The following is a 13,898-nucleotide window of genomic DNA, read 5'->3' as shown; positions in this document are numbered from 1 at the left end:
GAGGCCCCACGGAGGCTTCTCCCCACCTTTTCCGTCCCTGTTTCCTCCCAGGAGATTCCTAGAGAGGCCCCACGGAGGCTTCTCCCTGCCTTTTCCGGCCCTGTTTCCTCCCAGGAGATTCCTAGAGAGGCCCCACGGAGGCTTCTCCCCACCTTTTCTGGCCCTGTTTCCTCCCAGGAGATTCCTAGAGAGGCCCCACGGAGGCTTCTCCCTGCCTTTTCCGGCCCTGTTTCCTCCCAGGAGATTCCTAGAGAGGCCTCACAGAGGCTTCTCCCCACCTTTTCGGGCACTGTTTCCTCCCAGGAGATTCCTAGAGAGGCCCCACGGAGGCTTCTCCCCACCTTTTCTGGCCCTGTTTCCTCCCAGGAGATTCCTAGAGAGGCCCCACGGAGGCTTCTCCCCACCTTTTCTGGCCCTGTTTCCTCCCAGGAGATTCCTAGAGAGGCCCCACGGAGGCTTCTCCTTGCCTTTTCCGGTTACAGTTTTGGAGGCTCGGGTTTGTAAGTGGAAAATGGTTCTTGAGAAGAGGCAAAAAAATCTTGAACACCCGGTTCTTATCTAGAAAAGTTCGTAAATAGAGGCGTGCTTAGGTAGAGGTACCACTCTACTGCTGTCCTGTTGTTGGGGGCTGGACTAGAAGTCCTCTAAGGTCCCTTCCAGCTCTGATTTTATTCTAATTCCAATTTTTCTTCTCTTTAGACTAGCCCGGGGTAGGCAAAGTTGGCTCTTCTATGGCTTGTGGACTTCAACTCCCAGAATTCCTGAGCCAATCATGCTAGCTCAGGAATTCTGGGAGTTGAAGTCCACATGTCATAGAAGAGCCAACCCTTGACTAGCCAGTTAGCTGGTTGGACTTTGTACTTCCACGCCAGTCCCCAAATCTCTCACCAATGTGGAAACCCTGAAATAATAATAACAACAACAACAACAACAACAACAACAACAACAATAATAATAATAGTAATAAACTGTTTCTAGCAGAAAGGAGAGATCTTAGGCGGCGCATGAAAAGCACCGCCTGGCACTCCCAGTTTGTCTTGATTTTTATGGGAAGGGCTGGTCGCTCTCCGCCGAACCTTCACCTGCACAGACGGAGCGAATCAGGGCGGAGGCTGTTTGCACAAGCGGCTGGTCTGGGCTTCCCCGGGGAGGGGCTCACTCGGCTCTCTGCATAAGATCACAAGCCTCTGGCATTTGCTAAAGGTGAGCTGGGCCTGTTCCTTGAATGGCTCAGCAGACAGGCTGCCTTGCAACAGGAACCCCCAGAATCAAGCCTGTTAAGTGTGAATATCAAGAGTCTCTCTCTCTCTCTCTCTTTATCTCTCTCTCTCTGTCTCTCCCTCTATCTATCTATCAGTCTCTCTCCCTACATCCCACTCTCTCTGTCCCTGTCGCTCTGTCTCTGTCTTCCTTCTCTCATTCTCTGTCTCTCTCCCTTCCCCTCTCTCTTTCTCTTCTTCCCTCTCTCCCTCTTTCTCTGACTCTCTCTCTCTCACCCTCTTTCTCTCTTCTTCTGTCTCTCTTTCCCTCTCCCTCTCTCTTTCTCTGTCTCTCTCCCCCTCTTTTTCTCTTCCTGTCTGTCTCTCTCCCTCCCTCCCTCTCTCTCTGTCTACTTCTCTCCCCCTCCCCCTCTTTCTCTCTTCCTTTGTTTGTCTCTCTCCTCCCTCCCTCTCTTTCTCTGTCTTTCCTTCCTCTGTGTCTCTGATTGTCTGTCTCTCCCTCCCTCCCTCTCTCTCTGTCTCTGACTCCCTCTCTCTCTTTCGCTCTCCCTCTATCTGTCCGTTTCTCTCATCCTCCCCCTCTCTCTTTCTCATTCTCTCTCTCTGTCCCTGTCACTCTCTCTCTCTCCCTCCCTCTCTCTCTTTCTCTGGCTCTCCCTCTCTCTCTGTGTCTGTCTCTGTCTTCTGTCTCTCTCCTTCTCTCTCTCCCTCCTTCCCTCTCTCCCTCCTTCCCTCTCTCTCTATGTGTGTTGACAAGCTAACCCAGCCTCTTGGATTTCGTCAGCCCAGCCTCTTGGGTTTCCTCACTCTATTGTGCAAACCCAGACTTAATTTTCTCACTTTCTTTCATGATTCATCTAGGAACCAGGCTAACCAGGAATGAAACAGAGGGACTCACCACCACCTGATGTGGCGAGGATCTCCGGTTTGCATGGCTTTCAATGGGGAATTGGACACAAAGGCACACAGGATCAGATTCTTCGTGGCTAACGGGCTCGAAGGCTGAAACATTCCTCTTCATATCAGTTCCTGTAATAGAATGACAGAATAACAGAGTCGGGGGTCTTCTAGCCCAAGCCACTGCTCACGATGCAGACCCTAGACCATTTCGGAGAAGGGCGGCATACAAGTCTAATTAATAATAATAATAATAATAATAATAATAATAATAATAATAATAATTTCAGACAAATGTCTGTCTAATCTCTTCTTAAAAACCTCCAGTCATGGAGCACCTGTAACTTCTAGTGGCAAGCTGTTCCACTGGTTAGTTGTCCTCACTGTCAGGAAATTTCTCCTTAATTCCAGGTTGCTTCTCTCCTTGATTAGTTTCCAACCATTCTTTTTTTTGTCCTGCCTTCTGGGGCTTTGGAAAATAATTTGACCCCCTCTTCTTTGTGGCAGCCCCCCAAATAATAATAATAATAATAATAATAATAATAATAATAATAATAATAATTTATTAGATTTGTATGCCGCCCCTCTCCGAAGACTCGGGGCGGCTCACAACAACAATAAAAACAATATTATACAGGCACAAATCTAATATTTAAAAAAAAACTAAAAACCCTATCAATTTAAAAAAACCAAACAGCACATACATACCAAACATAAATTATAATAAGCCTGGGGGAAATGTCTCAAATCCCCCATGCCTGGCGGTATAGGTGGGTCTTAAGTAGTTTACAGAAGACAAGGAGGGTGGGAGCAGTTCTAATCTCCGGGGGAAGTTGATTCCAGAGGGCCGGGGCCGCCACAGAGAAGGCTCTTCCCCAGGGGCCCGCCAGACGGGCCCCAGGGGAAGAATACTAGAATACTGCTATCCTACCCCACCTCGTCTTTATTTTCTAGACTGGCCACAGCCAGTTCCTGCAACAGTTCTTCATATGTTTTATCCTGCAGCCCCCTAATCATCTTGGCTGCTTTGACAGATAACTGCGAGAGATAAAATTGTGGCTTTGTTGTTATTTCTGGCTTCTCACTTACTGCCTCTTTATTGTTTTAAAAACCAAAGCGAAGAAGATCTAGAAGAAGAGAAGCAACAGTAAACAGACGGCAAGGACACCTCTACGCAAGGGTTGATTGTTGATATTCCAGATAAATGAAGATGATCTTGTTGAAGGACAAGATGAATAAATACAAGTAACAGGCGAAGCAGTTTGCAGAAGCAGCCAAACTCTCTTCTGCTTCTCTTCCTTGGTTAGTTTCCATCCGTTGTTGCCTTCTGGTGCTTTAGAGCAGTGTTTCCCAACCTTGGCAACTTGGAGATATCTGGACTTCAACTCCCAGAATTCCCCAGCCATGGTGAATGGCCTGGAAGGATGGTGAATGGCCTGGAAACCATGTCCTATGAGGAACGATTAAAGGTTCTGGGGATGTTTAGTCTGCAAAGGAGAAGACTGAGAGGAGACTTGATAGCTGTCTACCAATATCTGAAGGGCTGTCACAGAGCAGAGGGATCATCATTGTTCCCATTAGCACATGGAAGGACTAGAAACAATGGAATGAAACTGCAAGTAGATCTAGATGAGATATCAGAAAAAACCTTCTAACGGTAAGGGTGATAAACCAGTGGAACAGTTTCCTACAGGAGGTGGTGGGTTCCCCTTCACTGGAGGTCTTCAAACAGAGGCTGGACAGTCATCTTTCTGGGATGGTTTGATGAATCCTGCACTGAGCAGGGGGTTTGTTTATTTATTGTTAGAGTTGAAAGGGACCATGAAGTCCATCGAGTTCAACCCCCTGCCCAAGCAGGAACCCTATAGCACACCAGTCAAGTGGCAGTTCAATCTTCTCTTAAAAATGTCCAGAGTGTTGGAGTTCACAACGTCCGCTGGTAGGTTGTTCCATTGGTTGATCGCTCTGACCGTCAGGAAGTTCCTCCTTATCTCCATGTTGAATCTCTCCTTGGTCAGCTTCCAGCCGTTTTTCCTCCTCTGGCCCTCTGGTGCCCTGGAGAATAAAGTGATCCCCTCCTCTCTGTGACATCCCCTCTTGTAGACTGCTATCATGTCCCCTCTGGCCCTCCTTTTCTCTAGGCTATCCATGCCCAGTTCCCTCAGTCTCTCTTCGTAAGTCTTGGAGGTCCCTGGAGGTCCCTTCCAACTCTTATGATTCTATGACCCAGAGGGATGAGAAGACCATACCAAATTTTAAGCCCTGTTTCGACTCCAAAGGCGGGCATTCCCCAGGGGTTGCCCAGGGGTCCGCTAGGTGGCTGATGCGAGTGATGGTTCACTGGGGGCAAACCGGGTGACTCCGTGGCCTTGCCTCAACGGGCCACGCGGGTGAATCACCAGCCTGACCACGATGACTCCTGTGGGTATTTTTTGTCTCCGTTGCTGCAGCAACGCCAGGCTCTCTGAAGGAGGAACGGAACGGAAGCCCTGGCACAGATGTGCCACCAATGTGCCTGGCGTGACTCACATTTCCCTTTTGGGCTTCCCCCAAAATGTTAGTTGTCGTTGACTGCTATGGCAACAAACCACGAGTGGTTGAGTCTTCCCTTTAATCCAATTGAAATCTATAATGAAATCTTATTTGCAGCGTCTCCGTAATAAGTATTTACAACATCTGCTTCAAAAGCAATTGTCGTGTCGAGCAAAGGAGCAATTTTTTTTTTATTATTATTAATTAGATTTGTTTGCCGCCCCTCTCTGAATACTCGGGGCAGCTCACAACATATCAAAACAATAAACAATGTACATATCTAAAAAATTCAATTAATATAGCTAAAAAAGTTCACAAACTCTAATAAAATTTAAGATAATTCATTCCCATTCACACAGCAAGACATACTACACTCGTCGGCCAGGGGGCTAAGGTCTAATGGCCCCGAGCCTGGTGGCACAGATAGATCTTTAGTTTTTTACGGAAGGTAAGGAGGGTAGGGGCAGTACGAATCTCTGGGGGAGCTGATTCCAGAGGGCCGGGGCCTCCACAGAGGAGGCTCCTCCCCTAGGTCCTGCCAACTTTTAACCTCCGGCCAAACGACATTGTCTAGTTGATGGGATTTGGAGAAGGCCAACTCTGTGGGATCTAACTGTTCACTGGGGCTCATGTGGCAGAAGGCGATCCCGGAAGTAATCTGGTCCGATGCCATGTAGGTCATAACCAACACTTTGAATTGTACCCGGAAGCCAGTCGGCAACCAATGCAGTCCGCGGAGTCCTGGAGAAATATGGGCATGTCGTGGAAGGCCCATAACCACTTGCGTGGCTGCATTCTGGAAAAAAATAAAATAAATTCAAAAAAAGATGGTGGCACCCATGGACCGGCACAGACTGATTTGGTTCAGTGACATTGTCGTGATGTCACCAGTCGGATGTTACCAGTTCAAGTGAACTGATTCGAACTGGGAGGAGCCCAACCCCATTTTACAGCCTTTCTCGCCACAGTTATTAAGCGAATCACAGCAGTTGAAAAGCTAGTAACCTGGTCGTTAAGTGTATCTGGTTTCCCCACTGACTTTCCTGGTCAGAAATTTGCAAAATGTGAGCCTGGGACACCATGACCATCATAAATAGGAGTCAGTTGCCAACCATCTGAATTTTGATCGCGTGAGGGTGCTGCAAAGGTCTTAACTTGAAAAAACAGACCTTTTTCAGTGTTGTCACTAAATGAATGGCTATAAATTGAGGACTAATCTGTATTTAGGGCTCTCATAGCTCGGCTGCTAAATTACACATGAACACCAGATGCCGGCAGCAGGTTAAGACTTTAGGTCTCTTTGCTGCCACCTGCTGGCTTCTCGAAGACTGCAGTCCAGGTCCAGCACCCCTACTCAAAATGGCGCCATGGATTGCAGCTTCACATCACTCAGCGTCAGGCAGCTGTAGGCCAGGTGCAGCGCCCAGAAGAAGAACACACTTGAGTGGTGTCATGCGCAGACCAGAGCAGCCTGCGTGCCGGGGATGAGAGCTTGGCACCCCTCTGGCATAGCAGCCCCAAAAGGTCACCGCGGAACGCCAGCCTGGAATCTCAGCCATTCCATGGGGTTGTTTTACTAGAAATTGGCCGAGCTGGGGGAAACGTGCCAGGGTCCTGAGAATGTGTCACCCATTCATCTGTAGATTTATTTTACTGGTGACCTCCCGATACTTAAGACCGTCCTTGAAATTGGAGAGTGAAGATGAACAGAGTTTGAAGGGACCTTGGTGGTCATCTAGTCCAACCCCCTGCCCAAGCAGGAGACCCTACATCATTTCTGACAAATGGCAGTCCAGTTTCTTCTTCAAGGCCTCCAGGGATGAAGCTCTCACAACTTCTGAAGGCAACTTCTGTTCCATCGATTGAGTGTTCTCCCTGTCAGGAAATCCCTCCTTATTACCAGGTTGAATCTCTCCTTGGTCAGTTTCCATCTGTTATTCCTTGTCTGGCCTTTGGGTGCTTTGGAAAATAGCTTGACCTCTTTCCTCCTCTCAGGGGCAGCCCCTCAAATATTGGAACACATGATGGAAGTGATGTGAAGCTTCAATTGTCGGCGCCATTTTGAGTAGGGGTGCTGGATCCAGGCTGCAATTTTCAAGAAGCCAGCAGGTGGCAGCAAAGCAACCTAAAGTCTTAACCTGCTGCTGCCATCTAATGTTCCCCTGCAATTTAGCAGCTGAGCTATGAGTCCCGTTGGGTGCATTCAGTCTGTGATGTGTGGTTTTAATTTAATCCCACCACAGTAGCTGGCTTTTAAGTCACACTTTTTGAGGGAGGGTTGTGTTAGTTTACCCTGGCAAAAACATCAAAAAGGTCAGTTGGAACCTTTTCCGGCTCATCAATTTTAGGAAAAAGCAGAAACGTTTGTTTGCTGCCGCTCTTAATAAAATTGGTGGGCCGGAAAAAATCGGGCTATCAGATTCCTGATTTTTTTTATGCCACCGTGAACATTAATTGAGAGGATCTGGAAGCAGGGTGGGATCCATTTACTGCAGAATAAATGTTCAGTTAAATGGTACCCTCTCTCTTAGAGCAGTGATGGCGAACCTATGGCATGGGTGTCACAAGTGGCTTGCGGAGCCATATCTGCTGCCATGCGAGCCGTTGCCCTAGCTGAGCTCCAATGTGCATGTGTGAATTGGCCAGCTGATTTTTGGCTCACACAGAGGCTCTGAGTGTGTTTTTGGCTTCCAGAGGACCTCCGGGGGGATGGGAGAGGTCGTTTTTACCCTCTCCTGGCTCCAGGGAAGCCTTTGGAGCCTGGAAAGGGCAAAACATGAACCCGCACGAATCCCAGTGACCAGTTAGGTCCCACAGAGTGGGCCTTCTCCGGGTCCCGTCAACTAAACAATGTCATTTGGCGGGACCCAGGGGAAGAGCCTTCTCTGTGGCGGCCCCGGCCCTCTGGAACCAGCTCCCCCCAGAGATCAGAATTGCCCCCACCCTCCTCACCTTTCGTAAGCTCCTTAAAACCCACCTCTATCGTCAGGCATGGGGGAATTGAGATATTCCTTTCCCCCTGTTGTGGTTAGCTCTGGCCCAGCTCTTGCCCCAAGGAATGTGCAGGTGGATGTGGGGGAGACATCCACATGCTGCAGGCCTGTTTTGCTCCTGATGGAATCTGCTGATGAAGCCTCCTCTGACCAAGGAAGCATAAGTGACAGGGAAGAGGGGAGTTTGGCAGACAGCCCAGGAGGAGATCAATCATCTGTATCATCCTTGGATTCTGAACAAGAATTAATGACACATCCACGCATGCGTAGAGTGATGCATAGGAGACAACAACTGAAGGATTATTACAAGAGAAAATGAGGCCACCTGTGGTTGGGTGGGGCTGCTGTAATTACTGCTACAGATAAAAGTGCAACCTGGTGTTTTAGCCTCATGGCAGTTTATCTGATTCATTGTTTCGTCAAGATCGTGGTTTTTGTGCTGTTCAAGATTGTGTGTGGACTCTCTGGACTTTAGAATTGGACTCAATTTCCCAGTTATTGGGTGAGCAATTGGATTGCATTTAACCTGTGCCTTGTGTGTACCAGAAAATCCCTTTGACATTTAAAAAGGGAGCTGTTTCTGTTTTTCTGTTTATAAAAACTTTTGGGTTTTCCTTTTATCGTGTGGTGTGTGTCTTCCTGGACTAATTACCCTGTAATTACAGGGGGTTGAAACACGCCGGCAGAATACCCCCTAGGCCTATACAATTTATACATGGTATGTTTGTGTGTATGTTTGGTTTTTAATAAGAGTTTTTAGTTATTTTAAATATTAGATTTGTCATATGCTGTTTTATTATTGTTGTTAGCCGCCCCGAGTTTACGGAGAGGGGCAGCATACAAATCTAATAAATAAATAAATAATAAATAATAAATAAATAAATAAATAAATAAATAAATAAATAAATAAAATAACACACTGGGCCAACCAGAAGTTGAGAAACAGGCCATTTTTGGCCTCCAAAGGGCCTCCGTGGGTGGAGGAAGCTGTTTTCGCCCTCCCCAGGCATTGAATTATGGGTGTGGGCACTCGCGCATACGTGATTGTAGGCATGCACTCTCTTTTGGCATCCGAGGAAAAAAAGGTTCGCCATCACTGTCTTAGAGAAATCTCTAAAGTAAATGCTTCTAAGAGTTTGGTTATAGAAGATACATATTTAAAAAACTGCATAGAATCTACAGATGAAATCTAGCAAGATCCCAATCCAACGAGATCTTTCTCTGCAAACGTATCTACTGGTTGTTACGCCGGGCTTCCGGTTACGAGCCCCAATTAAGTCAGAAATGTAAATTCAAACACACATGCTGTTGTAAAGTAAACAGAAAAGCCGTTTATCCAAAATTAAACTGTGTACACGCACTTTAAACTGAGCAAATTAGCTCACACACAGATAACAGTCCTTGAAAGCTGTGAGAGACAAAAAACAAACAGAGCAGATAAGAGCAGCTGAGAGAGCGTCACAGGCACCTCTTGAGTGAATCCACAAGATTTACTTAGGGAGGGAGTCATTGCTCACAGTCGCTCATGCCCTCATCACCTCGAGATTTGACTACTGCAATGCTCTCTACATGGGGCTACCTTTGAAAAGGGTTCGGAAACTTCGGATCGTGCAAAATGCGGCCGCAAGAGCTATCATGGGGCTTCTGAGATTTGCCCACGTCTCAGCAACACTCCGTGGCCTGCACTGGCTGCTGATCAATTTCCGGTCACAATTCAAAGTGTTGGTAATGACCTATAAAGCCCTTCATGGCATCAGGTTAGAATAACTTCAGGACCGTCTTCTGCCGCACAAATCCCAGTGCCCGATAATGTCCCACAGAGTCGGCCTGCTCTGGGTCCCGTCGACTAAGCAATGTCGTCTGGCAGGACCCAGGGGAAGAGCCTTCTCTGTGGTGGCCCCGGCCCTCTGGAATCAACTCCCCCCGGAGATCAGGACTGCTCCCACCCTCCTTGCCTTTCGCAAACTCCTAAAAACCCACCTCTGTCACCAGGCATGGGGAAATTGATTCCTCTCGGCCGTTCCATTTTATGTATGGTTTGTTTGGGATGTATGATTGTTTTTAAATCAAGGGTTTTAACTGTTCTGTTTTTAATCATTGGATTTGTATTGTGTATTGTTGTTGTAAGCCGCTCCGAGTCCTCGGAGAGGGGCGGCATACAAATCTAATTAATAATAATAATAATAATAATAATAATAATAATAATAATAATAATAGCTGTGAAACATCCCCAAAAAGTCTGCACATTCACTCTCTGCAATGCTGGTAATTTATCAGCGGGGTTGCTGATAATTGCCCCAGCCACAGGTGTTCTCCCTTATCTCCAATGATACCTGTGCAGTTGGTCCCTTCTAGCCATGAGCCTGTGCATTCTGGCATCTATCCACCGATCCTCCGAGTCCGAGTCCGATGACCCACTAATGGGGTCATTAACTAATGGGCTGGCTGCATCCATCTCTCTATCTGATTCTTCTTCTTCTTCCTCATTGCCCGAAGCTGATGCCAGTAAGACAAGTCTCTGGGAACCTGAGGACTCTCCTAAGCCAACATCCAAATTCCCCGTTGCAGGAGCTGGCCCAGAGCCAACCACAACATTAGTTTACAACACTTACATTCACCACCGGTTCGTATCGCGACCAGTATTAGGTTGCTGGCCGGTACAGGCCACACTGCGAACCGGTAGCAAAAATGTAGCTGCACGCATAGCTTCCAGTGACTGATGGGTGGGTGGGCGGATCCAGTGAGATTTTGCTACTACGTACGCGCACGAGGCAAAATCTCGCGAGAGGATGAATGCGGGTGCAAGATTTCAGCAATCTCTTGGCTTCTGCGCAAAATTACTAAAATCTTGCACACATGTGCGCCCTCTCAGGAGATTTTACTTCCTGCACATGCGTAGAAGTGAAAACTCACTGGGGTGCACACACATGCACACCGACAATGCAGAGCTGCGCATGCCTTGTACCAGCAACGGTGGAAAGTAGCCACCCCTTTCTGATCGTGACGTTTCACGCGTCCCCTCGTGCAAATTCAAGGGCTTATTTTGGAGAAGGGCTTATTTTGGGGAAGGGCTTATTTTGGGGAAAAGGCTTATTTTGGGGAAGGGCTTATTTTGGGGAAGGGCTTATTTTGGGGAAGGGCTTATTTTGGGGGAAGGGCTTATTTTGAGGAAGGGCTTATTTTGGGGAAGGGCTTATTTTGGGGAAGGGCTTATTTTGAGGAAGGGCTTATTTTGGGGAAGGGCTTATTTTGAGGAAGGGCTTATTTTGGGGAAGGGCTTATTTTGGGGGAAGGGCTTATTTTGGGGAAGGGCTTATTTTGGGGAAGGGCTTATTTTGAGGAAGGGCTTATTTTGGGGAAGGGCTTATGTTGGAGAAGGGCTTATTTTGGGGAAGGGCTTATTTTGGGGAAAAGGCTTATTTTGGGGAAGGGCTTATTTTGAGGAAGGGCTTATTTTGGGGAAGGGCTTATTTTGAGGAAGGGCTTATTTTGGGGAAGGGCTTATTTTGGGGAAGGGCTTATTTTGAGGAAGGGCTTATTTTGGGGAAGGGCTTATTTTGGGGAAGGGCTTATTTTGGGGAAGGGCTTATTTTGGGGGAAGGGCTTATTTTGGGGAAGGGCTTACTTTGAGGAAGGGCTTATTTTGGGGGAAAGACTTATTTTGGGGAAGGGCTTATTTTGAGGAAGGGCTTATTTTGGGGGAAAGACTTATTTTGGGGAAGGGCTTATTTTGGGGGAAAGACTTATTTTGAGGAAGGGCTTATTTTGGGGGAAAGACTTATTTTGGGGAAGGGCTTACTTTGAGGAAGGGCTTATTTTGAGGAAGGGCTTATTTTGAGGAAGGGCTTATTTTGAGGAAGGGCTTATTTTGGGGGAAAGACTTATTTTGGGGAAGGGCTTACTTTGAGGAAGGGCTTATTTTGAGGAAGGGCTTATTTTGAGGAAGGGCTTATTTTGAGGAAGGGCTTATTTTGGGGGAAAGACTTATTTTGGGGAAGGGCTTATTTTGGGGGAAAGACTTATTTTGAGGAAGGGCTTATTTTGGGGGAAAGACTTATTTTGGGGAAGGGCTTATTTTGGGGAAGGGCTTATTTTGGAGAAGGCCATATTTTGGGGTTAAAAAAAACTAAGACCAAGTCTTATTTTCAGGGAAAGATGGTAGCTGCATGTACAGATACTTTGTAATTACTTTGTGATTAGGGGGGGAAAATGAAATTTCTCTGTGAAAAGCAATTTCCTCATTTTTGAGGAATTCCAGCCCGACCGGTTGCAACAGATGGACGGTGACCCCAGACCCTTGGCCGGCCAGCTGTCAGCCCTCCACCCATATCTGTCTTGATCCCTGGGAGAGGGAAGGGGTTTGCCTTGCAGGAGACCCCTGCAGTGATTCCCACCCGCTGGACCACAGCCAAGATAGTTGAAATACCTTCCCTGTTTTTGCTACGGCAGAAAATGCTGGCATGGGGACCCGGCCTGCACAGGGGAAGAACCGGACCCCCCCCTTCTCAGCCTATTTAGGGAAGGGGTCTCCGGGCGAAGTACCCGTTTCATGGCCACTTGACCTGCCTGATCCTGCCAAGGCTGGCCCCAAACCTTTCGCAATCTCAAAGATCTTTCAGCTGAGCTAGGGAAGATACACACCGAGAAAACACCGAGATTTTAATCAAGGAGCCCTGATAGGGATTATTGCAGGGTCTTTTATCTGTCTGTCTGTCCGTCCGTCCGTCCGTCCGTCCGTCCGTCCATCCATCCATCCATCCATCCAATCATCCAGCGATCTATCTATCTATCTATCTATCTATCTATCTATCTATCTATCTATCTATCTATCTATCTATCTATCTATCTACCTACCTACCTACCTACCTATCCATTCCTATCCATCCATCCATCCATCCCTATCTTTCTTTCTATCTATCTATCTATCTATCTATCTATCTATCTATCTATCCATTCCTATCCATCCATCCATCCCTATCTACCTACCTACCTACCTACCTATCTATCTATCCATTCCTATCCATCCATCCATCCCTATCTTTCTTTCTTTCTTTCTTTCTATCTATCTATCTATCTATCTATCCATTCCTATCCATCCATCCATCCCTATCTACCTACCTACCTACCTATCTACCTATTTATTTATCTATCTATCTATCTATCTATCTATCTATCTATCTATCTATCTATCCATTCCTATCCATCCATCCATCCCTATCTATCTATCTATCTATCCCTATCTATCCATCCATCTATTCCTATCTATCTATCCATCTATCCATCTATCTATCCATCCATCTATCCATCCAGTGAAAGGCTACCAAAATTTTTACTACCACACTCAGGGTGTGGCATATGCAGGAAGCCCTGCGTTTTCTTTCAACATCTTTCAGTGCAAATTGGGTGCTCTGGGGTGGAGCTCTGAACTTTCCCCGCTCCAAACTTGACTGTAAAAAATACGACTTTAGCAATTGAGCTGTCGAAGCATGGAACTCATAATCGGACTCCGTAGTGTCAACCCCTAACCCCCAACATTTCTCCCTTAGACTATCCATGATTGACCTCTCCAGGTTCCTAAGAGGTCAGTAAGGGGCGTGCATAAGTGCACCAGTGTGCCTTCCGTCCCCTGTCCAATCGTCTCTCCTTTATCTCATATATCTTCCTTTCCTATATCTTCTCCTCTATTTTTATATCTTTTCTTCTATCCTTTCCTTTGTATATATTACTACATGTCTATTCTCTTCAATATGTATTGTGTATTGGACAAATAAATAAAATGTGGAAGAGCCACTCTAAAGCCACCGATGTTTGTCCCCAACTTCTTAAGGCCCTCGGAGGAATCCATCCCATCTCCTTGAACGCTCAGGTTTCCCTTTTCAACCCTGATCTCCTAATCCTTTTACTTAAGGGGACGCTCGAAATAGAACCCAACCTATTTGAGGTCCTTAAATTAAATCCCCTAATATATTTATACTCCAGCTAGTCTGGAAATAGCCCAGACCTTCAGGAACTCTGTCCCCACCCTCCGCTTGTGGACCTCAGAGCATAGGCAGAGTTTGCTTGCTGGAAGGGGTGGATAAAAGCCTCCATATAAACATTGGAACAACAATGATCTCATCTATCACGACAGACACCTGTCTGTCATGGTACATCTTTTCCTCCCATACCTGTCTGCCCCTGCTCACCAACACTGCCTTCCCAGGGGCTCCCTTTCAATTTTGTAGAATGAATGAGCTGTAAAGGACCCTAGAGGTCT

Source organism: Erythrolamprus reginae, chromosome 13 (assembly GCF_031021105.1).
Source record: "Erythrolamprus reginae isolate rEryReg1 chromosome 13, rEryReg1.hap1, whole genome shotgun sequence".
Classification (NCBI taxonomy): domain Eukaryota; kingdom Metazoa; phylum Chordata; class Lepidosauria; order Squamata; family Dipsadidae; genus Erythrolamprus; species Erythrolamprus reginae.
The sequence above is the reverse complement of the archived record's forward strand: the minus strand, read 5'-3'. Positions refer to the sequence as shown.